The 12,743-nt window shown below is 48.2% G+C and overlaps 1 pseudogene; it reads left to right on the forward strand.

Moving 5' to 3' along the window:
* The first annotated feature begins 10,363 nt into the window (after nt 1-10,363).
* On the forward strand, nt 10,364-11,472 carry LOC112305013 (protein unc-119 homolog A-like; annotated as a pseudogene).
* Nucleotides 11,473-12,743: the final 1,271 nt, after the last annotated feature.

A 12,743-nucleotide genomic window follows, 5' to 3' on the forward strand; every position in this document is an offset into this window, starting at 1 on the left:
ACAAAGAAGATGGATGAAATGCCTCACAAAATAAAGGCCCGACCTCAAAGACCTGTGGGGCAACCTCAGACCTCCTTTTGCATCCTCTGTCACCGCTCTCGGGGGCACGAGAGCCCGCAGACTGCCTGGCTGAGTCACTCGCTCTGGTCCCCGCTCCAGTGATACGTCCTCTCCACAGCCCTCCGGCTTGGAAAGTTTCTTTTCTTTTTCCACTCCACTTACCTGCTCAAAGTGCACACTCCCAATGCAGTGACAGAGGGCTGCCTACTGATGCTCTATAACAGTGTTCGCTCACGACGGAGAGAAACTGCACTGTGTGTAATTTGTACAACTGTACGACACATCTCACTGATGGGACTTAGCATGTGAGTTCGTTTTCACTGTGAAGAAGTAAAATATGGTATTTAACAACTCAGTATTTTTTAAATAAATTGAGACTCATAGGTAGGTATCTCTTCAGACATTTTAATATTAAAATACATATCGTATACCAACAAAGGATGGTGTGGATAATAAATAAAATTACTAACTAATAATGGACAAGAAAATATATATGCCCAGTATGTTACATGACTTAATATGGTATCTGACCTGGAGGAGCTTGAAAAGAGGTCACTGGTCAGCTGGTGACCAAAAATGCAATTTCTAAGAGCAATGGATGTGTGATTTTTCTTCAAATTAGGAAATTGTAGGATCCACTTCAGAATATAGAGGATTTGATGTTTTGGCAGGTCAGATGTTTATCGTTGCCTTTAAACTTTACTAGGGAGATATTAGCCAATCATCTTCATTTGCATTTGAGACCTGCCCTTAAGATGACAAGAAAAAAAGGGGTCTGCTTAGGGACGCAGATGTTAGGTTCCACCTGGAGTTACTGTTGCTGTTATTTATTGATGCCCGTGGCACGGGCAGTACCAGACCCTGCCGTGGGGGAAGCGCCGGGTTCCAGCGTGCTTCATTCGGCACCATCCGTTTGATCGGCAGAAGCCCATGCTACGTATGGTGCATCCTGCACAGCCAGCCGCAGCCTCCCCCTCGCCATCTCACTGAGGAGCCTGCATCTGGGAGAGGGGGCGTGCATGTGGCGGTAGGGATTGATGGGCTGTTAATGCAGTGGGACAGTTGCATTGTCTCATCCTGACAATGCTGCCATTTAACATCCTCAGGGGCGGGCACCGTGACCCAACCACACAGCTAATGAGACTCAGCACACCCAGCTCAGTCTACCTGCTGAGAATATCAGTTAACTTCAATGTCTGCAAGTAGGTACGTGCAGCAGAGCAGGCCTGCGATGGCGTGCAATGATGTGCAGTGGCTCTTGAGCGCAGAAGCGGAGCCACTGGAGCCTCTGGCCTATGGGAGAGAAATCCATGCTAGGCATGGGGGCAAGGGGGAGAGCTCAGAGGTGACTGTTTCCCGGCCCTCCTTTATAGAGACTTTGGCATGAAGGTCCTAGATGGACCTCAAAGCACAGTTTGTAAGTCCTCAAGCCTGGGACTGGGGAGGTGTGATGCAGCTAAAACTAATATTAGATGTAAGACTTCCTCCCAAGACTTCAGGATCCCTGACTCAGTGCCTTTTTCAAACAGGAGAGTCCTTCACCTGGAGTCTACTCCCAAATGAGGATGATGCCTCAGTTCCACCCAGGCTTAGCCCCTGGAGCTGCCCTTGATTCTTCCCCCAACACATACGCAGTCCCTGTCTCCCAGATCGGGCCCTGCTTAGCCTGCCCTGTGCTTTTCCACCTTCTTCTTGGTGGAGTGCCCATGACCTTGCTCCTAGATCATGGCAACAGCTTCCCCAATGGTCTTCTTTTCCCCGGGACTTGCTCTACCACTTCCTCCACATGGCCCTCCTAGATTCAGCTTCTGAAAACTCCTTTTGTTGTAGTCTTTCTCCATTTAAGAACCTCTGAACTATGAAGTATGAGAATCTACCAGGGCTCTGTGGAGCCACTGGAATAAGGTTTAGTCTCTCCGTTAGCATGCAAGGCCCAATCACCTTTCCCATCAAATTATGTTTCCTATATACTCCCAACCAACCTGGGACCTCATCACCCCTCGAACATGGTTAGCATTCTCACCTCCACTCTTTGTAGCTACTCCTCCTCCCATTTAGAAGTTCTTCTCCATTTTTCTTCTCAGGCAAACACTCTGCTCTTTGAAGCCCAGACCACGCTCCCCTCATTGTTGGATGTTGTCTGAGAGCTGCAGCTGCTCTCCCGCTCCTCTTTCTTGTCTGCCCTCCTGGAGCTCCCGCCGTCTCCGGTGTCTTTTCAAGCAAGTTGTAAATTGCTTCAGGAAAGAGAGTATGGTTTCTTTTGGTCTCCCTATAGTGCCTAACAGAGGATCAGATCACAGCAGTACCCACACACCCCATTCAATTGAATTGTAAGCCAAGTTCAGGTCCACCTGTTCTCTGAGGCCAGTATTTATTGCATGTTCTGCGAGCACCTTCCAAAAGATGTACTGGCTCTACAGGAAAACATCCTCTATCTCCTAAAGCCAATTATAGGTTACCAAGTCCCTGTTAAACATAAGCAATTCAAGGACCACTTATTTCAAACAATGTGACGTTCAATCAAAATTCAAATGAGAATTTACCCACGTGAGACGGATGTTCATGGTTTCATGTAGGATGCTGTAGAATGAACCTCCGGTCAAGCAGAACTCAGCCCTGTGCCAAGTTGCACGCCATTTCTGAACTGCGGTTTCCTCATCTGTCAGATTTGAGCGTGCCTGGCTCCTGACAGAGCGGGGAGTGAAATGCGGTAGTGCATGTGGAAGCACTGAGCACGCTGTCTGGGGCACAGCAGGCGTTTAGCATATCTTTGTCTTCTGTCTTGTGACTGGCCACCGGGCTGCAAGCACCAAGGACACGTCTCCACACACCCTCAGTGTCTGTCCATGTTGTGCCCTGTAGGGTCAAGGGGGAGGAATAAGTACCTGGGGCTTTTCAGAAGGACAGAAGGGTTCACCAGCCTGGAGAGGTTTAATCAGTTTTAGCACAGAGTGGTCCCTAAGGAAAATGCTCTTTCCTCATTCTCATGTGCCCCCATCTGACCCCTCCCCTACTTTCTGGGATCAGTTCAACCATCCTCCAATCACTGGCAGCCCCACTGTCTGCAGCTTCCCAGGCCCTCCAGCCCTCTGCCCATCAGCTGGCTGATCTGCTGCAGAGGGGGGCGGGGCTGCGGGAGCAGGTGAATGAGCGGGCCGCAGGCAGAACCTGGATTTTATTCCCCACCCTGTGCCCTTTTGGAAGCAGGACTCCACCTCAACACTCAGTGGGCCTTGAACAGCATGTCCTGTGGATTCACAGCTTATTCCTAGAGCTGTCCCTAGGGAGGGAACTTTGAGTGGCTAGAGGCAGTTTAGAGATTACAGGGGAGAAAATGTAAGAGAAATGTGTTACTTTTGCACCTGAGTGAGCAAAGTGTCCTCCCAGGCACACCTGGGCTGGTGTGACGGACCCCCTCAGGGAGCTTCATACAGTGGCTTTCCCTTCTCAACTCTGAGAAAAGGCAGGAACAGCACAAACCACATCGGAACTATTTGTGCCACTGCCCCTGGCAGCCCACAGATCTTCTTTCTGTGAGAAAGATGACATTTCCGACTTGACAGCTTCTCTCTCAAGCTATGCACTTGCTCTGATGGATGACAAAGTCAGGGTCCCCTCACAGATAGGTCACGACAAGCAAGAACTGCTGAAGACAAATCGGCACAATCTTGGGTGAGGGGTGGGTGGGGTTCCTGTTTGGGCCCCTGGCTACCACCCAGTCACTGCGGGAGAGTCGTGGCAAAACAGACACCCATGAGGAAGGAGGCCAAGAGCCCACGTTCCAGAGGGCGGGGCAGCCTCTGAGCCTCCCCCTGGTCCAGTGCTGTCTCTGCCTTATCAGGACAAGGAACGTCACCGACATTGCCTGGGAGCAGGGACCCCTCAGAGGCTGCCCTGCAGACCACCGCGTGGACTTATTGGTCTGGAGAAGAAAAAGCCTCTCTCTGCTCCTACAGAAACTACTGAAGCTCTAACTCCAAAAGCTCAGAGGCCCGGCTTCCACAGCCAGTGTAGCTCCATCACTGCCGCTGCGGGCAGGGGAGTGAACGGGGGCAGGTTTCAGCAACATGCAGGCAAAACCCAAATGACTCTAACTGCCTCAGAGTGGGGCCAGCTGAGCAATGTGACAGTGAGGTGCCCATCCATGGGGCTGTGCGAGAGGGGCCTGGCAGGGCGGTCAGTGAGGGTGCTCCCCACGAGCTCGGAGGGGGGACCAAGCGGTCTTCAGTCTCAGGCCTTTGCTAGTTCTGATCTTCTAAGGGCAGGATGCACTACGCAGAGAAGGTGACACAAGGGGACAGAACGCATGGCACTCATCCCGCACTGTCTGCACCCTGCTCTCCCGCTGGCCCAGATTGAGTGCTGCAGGCTCTGGGCTCAGCCTCCCTTTCTTCTCTTCAGGGCTAGTAACGCTGAAGGTGTTCTCCGTGGAGGCTCCCCTGAGGACCTCCATCCTGTGCTCACTTCAAATCCAGTGTCTAGACAGGAAGAGCGCAGAGGGGACACCTTGTGCTGACCCCAAGCCCCCTCCTGCCGTTTCACAGGGGGCTTCGGCTGCAATCCGAGGGACCTAAGGGGAGGTGCCCAGTGATTCTCCTGGAGACCATGCCTGAGAGATCACAGATGCATCCTCTGCAGAGATGGCAGAGGGTGGATGTTAGCATCCTGGGGTTGGAGTCTCGGCGACCTGGGCCTGGATCCTGGCATCACCACGTCTCCAATGGCCGGCCAGCCATGGTGCCACCTCGGGCCAGTCACACAGCTCTCTGAACCTCAGTTCCATCATCTGTTAAGTAGGGAAGAGAATATCCACCTCATCGAGATTTTTGTCCATCCAACCTGTGTAATAAAAGGTGATTATTGGTTCCCACATCCCACTCACCGGCAGCAGCCGTCTCTGCCTGCTCTGTTGCCTGGTCTGGAACCTGGAACTGTGTCCCCACCTGCACTCCAGCACCCTCCCCCACTCCCCTCTTGCAGATTCGAGGTCTCTACTTGAGCAATCCTTCCCCCTACCTTCTCCTGCATCACCTACTTTCTTCATTTTCTGCGAAATCAGTTTCAGCAGCATACAAAAATGTTGCTATATTGCTATTTTTCTCGTCTTAAAAAAAAAACACCTGTGAGTCTCACTTCCTTGTCAGTGACTAACCTATTCCTTTGCTCCCTTTTGCTACAAAATCTTTGAAGGCGTTATCCCTACTTGCTGTCTTCAATTCTCTGTTTCCTGCCCTCTCCTGAACGCATCCCATTCAGTCCTCTGGCCACACCGGGCCACTGAAACTGCTCTCGCCAAGTTCGCTGAGGGCCTCCGCACTGCGAGATCTGGCCTCCTCTGAAACTCCCCAGGTGACAGCGCCTTCCTCCTTTACTTGTGTTCAGCACTTGGCTCTCAGGACAGACTCTCTCGCTGCCACACCTCCGGCTTCTTTGCTCCGGAGGTCCCTTCTCCTTACCCCTACCCATGAATGACACGGGTCACAGGGCTCCGCCCTCCGGCCTCCCCACCTCTGTCTGCTCTCATTTCTTGTGGTCTGATGGGTTGAACTAGAATCTCTATGGCAACAGTCTCCAGTTCACATTTCCATCCCAGGTGTCTCTTGTAAACTAGCATTCCACCAGCCGACTAGTGTCTAAGGCCCACTTGGATATCTGTTAGAGGTATAAAAGTAGCATGCCCCAAACCAAACCCTTATCCTCCTTCCCAAACTGTACTTCCCAGAGCCTTCTTTAACTCAGGAAGGGTCGAGTCCTTCCTTTCATTTACTCAGGCCGCAAACCTGGGGTGATCCCTGACTCGACTTCGACTCCGCTCTCTCACATCCTATATGTGGCCACTTGTCACCACTGTTACAGCTACTGCCCTGGTCTGAGCCCCCTTCACCTCTCGGCTAGATTTCTGCCAGTCACTTGGCTTCCACCTTTGCCCTCTTTCTGTCTGATGTTAACCAAGCAGCACAATAACTCTCTCAAAAGCCAGTTAGGCCATGCCATTCTTCTGCTCAATTTCCTCCAGCGCCTTCCTATTCCCTGGGGGCACACCCAAACCCCACAATATTTCACAAAGTCGCACATCAGCTGGGTCTCTGTTAGTGCTCTTATCTCATTTCCTACCCATCCTCTCCCTCCTCTTTCTGTGCCAATCACATTGCCTGGAGTCTTCTCAGCTCATTTCTGCACTGGCTTTGCCTGGAACCAATGTGGGCATATCTAACTCTCTCAGTTCCTTTCAGTCTTTGCTCAAATGCCCCTTCCCAATGGGACCTCCCCCACCCACCTTACTTACATGGCGACACCCTGCCCTTCAATCCCCCTTACTCTCATCTACTTCTTTATTTTTTATAGAACTGACCTCTTTCTAACATACTATATCATTTGCCTATTTTTATATCTTGTGTCTAATGTTTGCCTCCTCCCCTCTCTCCGCATCCTGCTTGCGTGTAAACACCACCAGGGCAGAGGTTTTTGTTTAGTTTACTGACATGTAAAAGAGTGCCTGGCATAGAGTAAACACTCAGCAAGTTTCCTCTGAATGTAGGAATTACTTATTACTAAAGAACTTCTATTCCCCACACAGCAGCACATTTAGACACAAACTTGGCACACAGAACTATACGCAAGAGGCCATTTCCTCAAACAGCCTTGCACGCAGCCACAGTGAGTCAGGGAGTCACTGCTGATGTGCAGCTGGCGGGTCCAGGGGGTTGGCTGCACCAGCCGATGTATTAGAAGGGCCTGGACTCCCCTCCCGGTCAGGATGGCTTCAGACCAGTCTGTCCATGCAGCAACTCACTATGAGAAGACGAAGAAGTTAATACAAGGTCCCTGCCCAAAAGACAGCACTTAAGCATATAAAACAATAAACAGACAACACCAGGGAGCATAGCACCCAGTGCTGAATTGGGTGTTATTGGGACTAAGCGCTGTGAGAGTTCAGAGACGGGAGAAATCGATGTGCACCGAAGCTGTGTGCAGAGCTCTGGGCGCCCCTCCTCGGGTTCCTTGAGGGCAGGGCCATACCATGTTTTTATTTTCTAGTTCCTGCCCTTTCTTCCTCGACTGTCTGCTCGCCTGCCTCCTTTCTTTCTTTTTCTTCTCTCCCACAGACCTAGCAGAGTGATGTGCCCATAATACATGGAACAGATATTTTCTTTAATTTTTCAAAAAATGATTTCAAGTGGCTTATAGGGATAAAGAAGTCAATAAATAAGCAAGCTGAAAAAGAAGGCGACAAAGAGAAAACAAAGCAAGGGGAGAGACACAAAGTGGACCGAGGGGCAAGGAAAGCACCATGCTGAAATGCAAGCCGTGAAGGACCAGGCCTGCGCGATAGATGCACCACCGGTGTGGCCCTAAGCGTTCACGTGGACTGTGTGAAAAGGAAAACCTGATGAAGTATGTAATTCACACAGTCCTCACGACAAAGACAGACCCGTTATTCGGCAGGTACTAAGCTATTTCAGATACTCAAGCCTCCTGTGTACTTCTCCCGGGAGTCCTCATGGAACAGACATGTTATAATGGAATAAACAAGGTGAACAATGTCCTCAACTCAAGGAGATTCTTACTGGAGACTCGACCGTGAGCTTCACAGCGTTGTTTACTCCACACATTCTCTCAGCTGCCTGAGAGCACTCCTGTTTTGTTCAGCTTCTGGGACAACCACACATTTAACAGTGGCCTGGGTCTGTACACTCAGCAAGGTAAAAGGGAGGAAGACGAACTTAAGAAGGGAGCAGCTCTTGGAACTTTATTGGGTATAAACACTCATCACATACACATACACACACACGCACAGAGTCTTTGACCAAGCTGGAAATAATCTCACCGTGTCCTGCAAACACCACATTTTATACTTGACATTGTAGTGATGTCTGTACTTCATCGATTTCTCTTACTAGGGTTTTAAGTTCATCAGGGCCGGCCCTAGCTGCTGTGGCTCAGTGCATTCAGCATCCAACAGCGAGGTAAAGGGTCGCTGGTTCAATTCCCAGTTGGAGCACATGCCTGGGTTGTAAGCCAGGTGCCCAGTAGGGGGCATGTAAGGGGCAATCACACATTGATGTTTCTCTCCCTCTCTTTCTCTCTCCCTTTCCCTCTCTCTAAATATAAATAAATAAAATCTTTTTTTTAAAGGCCAAGTACAAAATGGCATCTTGTATATCTCTGTATCCCTCACAGTATCAGGTACCATGTCTTGCTCCAAATAAATATTTTTTTATTGAACAGATATTTATTACTTTCTTACTAGGTGTCAGGCACTTTTTTGGAAATGAACAAAATGGAAAAGAATTCCTTACTCTCAGTGAAATTTGAAGGCAGAGATTGACATAATACAGACGATAACTGTAATAAATAAGTAAATTGTGTAGTATATAAGAAGGTAAAATTTGCTATGGAAAAATAGTAGAGTAGGACAAGGGGGATTTGGAGTATGTGTGTGTGTGTGTGTGTGTGTGTGCATGTAGGTTGGTAGTGTTAACTACTATAGTCAGGCCAGACCTCACTGAGAAGATGAGACTTAAGGACTTAAAGAAAATAAGAAAGTTAACCAATTGATATCTGGAGAAAGGACATTTTAGGCAGAGGAAAGAACTAAGTCTCTAAGGTAGGATATAAAAGTTTCATATATATATGTGAATATATATATATGTATATGAAAATCAAATTCATCTAACACAACCTAACCTCCAAATAATTGCAGTTCACTAGAATTAGTATGATAATCATTTAGACAGAGGTATAGACATACAGAAAGACAAGTGTGGAATAATAAAAATTCCTCTATTCTGAATAGTAACAATGAGTTGTTGAAAATGTAGAACTATATATTTTCAGTGAAGAATGATATTGTAATGATGCAAACCAACCCTGAAATCTCATTAGTTTAATACAAAAATATTTCTTCTTCTCACGAAGGGGATGCTTCCATCTCTTCAGGATAGCTCCCTTCCAGCAGTGACTCAGGAATCAGGCCACTTCCCGTCTATGGTGTCGCCAACTTGGTATGAAGTGTCCGAGATGAGCAGAGCAGGGGCAGGGAGAGTGCACCGAAACACACACCTTTCTCTAGCCTCCGGCCTTGAAATGCTTCATGCCACGTACGCGTAAGCTCAGTGGCATGACCTAGAACTAGACCTTGCTGCAAGGGGTGCCGAGAAATGCAGTCTTTCTGTGGACTTGGGAAAAGGAAAGTGAAAGAGACGTAGCACTGTCTCTAATGCAGGAGAGAACAGTCAGACTGATTTGAGTTCGTGGCACTGCCAGACAGGTTAACCTTGACTTAGGCGCTATTCTGAAATGAGTCTACATTAGACTGCAGTCCTCACAGGGGATGAACATGGTCAAGAGCATAATCAATACCTATATCTGGAGGGGTTTGCTAGTTAATAAAGTGATTATTAGAAAATGATTAACCTCAGACTCTGCCTATGAGACCTTTGTATACATTACTTCTATTTATTTAATAAAATTACATAAAACTATTAAAATACATCTCTTCTACAGGAGATTTATGTATGTTCTGATAGTGGAGATTTTCTGACACAGGCTTTCAGTTTTTATCCCTAAGGAATCACTGAAAACTTTTGTGAATATACCTGAGAGAACAATCTCTATCCTGTAAAACTCTTCCTCCTCGCAGTCCCTGCCGATGTTTCTGTGACCCTCCTGGTGCTGACTTATAGTGGCCTGAGCCACTATGTTCAGTTACCTTCATCAGATTCATTTTTGCTGAATTCAGATACATTTCAGCCTCTGTCCTTCATCGCTCAAGGCTTGGATATTAAATTATAGAGTGACATGATGCATTTGGAGTAAGTTATACGAAGATACGATGGACTGTTTTGCTTTGCTTTGCTTATTACTCAATATTGCTTCACCACACTCTCCTTGTGTGGTTTTGCAGCTTTCCATACGTAAACCCCCTCTGCCTGTTTCTTCTGGTCTCTGCTCCTGCACAATGTACCCGACTGCACGTATCAGGGATGGAGAGTCTCTATGTGCTTGCGGAGGATCAGCTCCAGACTGGGGATCAGGTTCAGCCATGGGGTAAACACATGGTTCTGGCCTCTGGTAGTGTTCAATAGTCCTCTCCACTTATGCGTGCATGTGTGCATGTGTGCGTGCGTGCGTGTGTGCATAATGCTCTGAAGTTGTAAACTGATGTCATATGGAATCTAAACCTTGGAAACGGGGCACGTTGAAGACTTCCTTGTAGAATAATACAGCTTTGAGAATACTGAAGGAGCTATGTTGGTTCCAGAGTTTGTCTGGGCTTCAGCTTCTGGAGAATGAATTCTTGATGGCTGAGAATGAGGTAAGGAGGAAAAAAACAGAACCAGAGAATTTGGTGAGATCATTTCTTAAAATAACTTCAATTTGCTTTGATAATCACAATATTCTACTTTATTTTCAGTCTGAGAAGAGCACTTGAAGGTCAAAATAAAAATCCCTGTAGCCCTAAGAAAGCATAAAACATGTCTAGAGCAAATAAAGAAAATCAGCCAGCTGTACTGACAATATTAAAAATTCTAGTGTTATGTTAATATATATTTATTCTATTTGTCTGTTTTGTTAGTTTATATGTTTGAAGTGTGTACATGAGTCAGTCATGTAAAGAAACAATTATCATTTCAGTTATTAAAATGTATTTACTTCGTTTTGTAGTCAATCACCTTCAAGAAAAACTAGGTTTTGGTTTCCCCTTCTGGGCTGCAGGGGGCGCAGCCAGCGGTCACCCCTCAAGGCCACAAAAGTGAAGAAGGGAGGTGGGGCGGAGCCGCTCTAGGAGCCTCAGTGCAGGTGGAATCCTAACCTGGGCCCAAGTTGGAACCGGAGGCAGGTCCAGGGTCAGGTGGTTGATCCAGTCAGAGGACACACTGGGTCTCAGGGGATCAAGGGTGACTATCTGTGCCCCCAGGGGGAGAACACATCCAAGATGGACTTTGTCATTTCCATATTTGGGACGTGGCTTCAGGCTCTGTCCTCTTTAAAGTCAGGAAGCCCCCAGCCCCAGAGCGTGTGCCCATCCACCCGGGGGCCTGGACCCCAGCTCCAGGCACTTTATCTGCCCCCAGTTCACACCCGTCTTTCTCTGTCGAAGGCAGGTGGGAGCCACAGCAGAGGCCACAGTGCGCAGTCCACAGTGCACAGTCCACAGTGGGAGACAAGCTTGCCAACAACTTCCGTGGGATCGAGGTGGGCCACTTCTGAAAGGCCCTCTTTGTTTCTGCATCCCTAGCAGCTACAACACCTGCCAGCACATCTGCGACTTTCCCCCTCCCTGAGGAGCCAATCAATGAGACAGGGATCTCTCACCCACATGAGACACAGCCTGCCAACTTCTACTTGGTGGATGACTGGCTGGTGGAGCACAGCAAAGCAGATTATTCCTACCGTGGGACTCCCTGACCCCCAACCACCCCCACCCCAGAAGGGTCCTGGGCCCTCAGCTGGAGCTTCCAGCACTCACCTCTCAACCTCAGGTCATCTTTCAGGGGAGTGCTCCAGGAGCCCCGGACCTGGAGTCAATACTGGGAGGGAGGGTGCTTGATGATCCCACGTCCAAGACCATGAAGCTCACGGGGCCTGGCAGCTGAGGGTGGAGGTGGATGGTAGAGGGGCTGTTAGCCTCTATGTCCAGGAAGGCTTCCTGTGGGTGGAGCAGCCAGGACCTCTGGACAGCCTAGCTGAGCCTCTGGGGCCCAAGATTCAGAATAGTGTTTCCTTATCCAGGCTCTGACATGGTCAGGGCAGGAACCCATTCCTTGTCCCCTGCTTACCATGAAAGGCCATTTCAATCTGTAAATTCACAAATGAAGATCCAAGGTGGGGTCTGGCTTCCAAGGTCCTCAAGGGAGTCTGGGCCTTGGCCTCAGCCCTGAGGTGTGGGCGGGATCAGCCCAGACTGCCTGCCACCTGTGGTTCCACCTGGATCAACTGCACATAGTTTTCAATAGACTCTTTCTCCTTTTCAATTTAAAAATTATTAAATTTCTAAGTCTTGCTTTAAAAAAATGCTCAAGACTCAACTTGTTCATTTCCTGTCCCAGTCGTGATGTCAAGTGGTTGACCATTTCTCCAAGGGCGAGCCCTGGTATACATGCATCGGAAGTTGCAAAAATAGTACATAGAGTCCCTTGAATTCTTGACCAGCTTCATTCAACTTCTATAACTGTCAACTTCTAAAACTGTAGTCCAAGCAAACCCAGCAATCTGGCATCGATGCAGTATTACTCGCTAGACCACAAACAATATTCAGACCTTACCAGCGTTCTACCTGTACTCATTTGCATGTGGGCTTATGTAAACAGTTCTACCCAGTTTGATTCTGGGACTCAGACGTGTTCCATCACCCAGAGAACTCCCAACGCTCTCCCACTGTGGCCATACCCATACCACCAACCCCCTCTTTGTCCCCTGGAAACTGCTCACCAGTTCTCCATTTCAATAGGTTTTTTTGTTTTGTTTCATTTTGAGGATGTTATATTTAAAATTACACTATGTAACCTTTTGAGATTGTTTTTTTCTTCACTAAGTATAATACCTTTGAGATCTATCCAAGTTGTAGATATCATTTATTTGTTCTTATTTATTGCCACATAGTATTCTGTGGCATAGATGCACCAAAGTTTAGCCAACCACCCACCACAGGACATTGGGTTGTGTCCAGTTTTGAGCTA

The sequence above is a fragment of the Desmodus rotundus genome, chromosome 9, assembly GCF_022682495.2.
Source record: "Desmodus rotundus isolate HL8 chromosome 9, HLdesRot8A.1, whole genome shotgun sequence".
Lineage (NCBI taxonomy): Eukaryota > Metazoa > Chordata > Mammalia > Chiroptera > Phyllostomidae > Desmodus > Desmodus rotundus.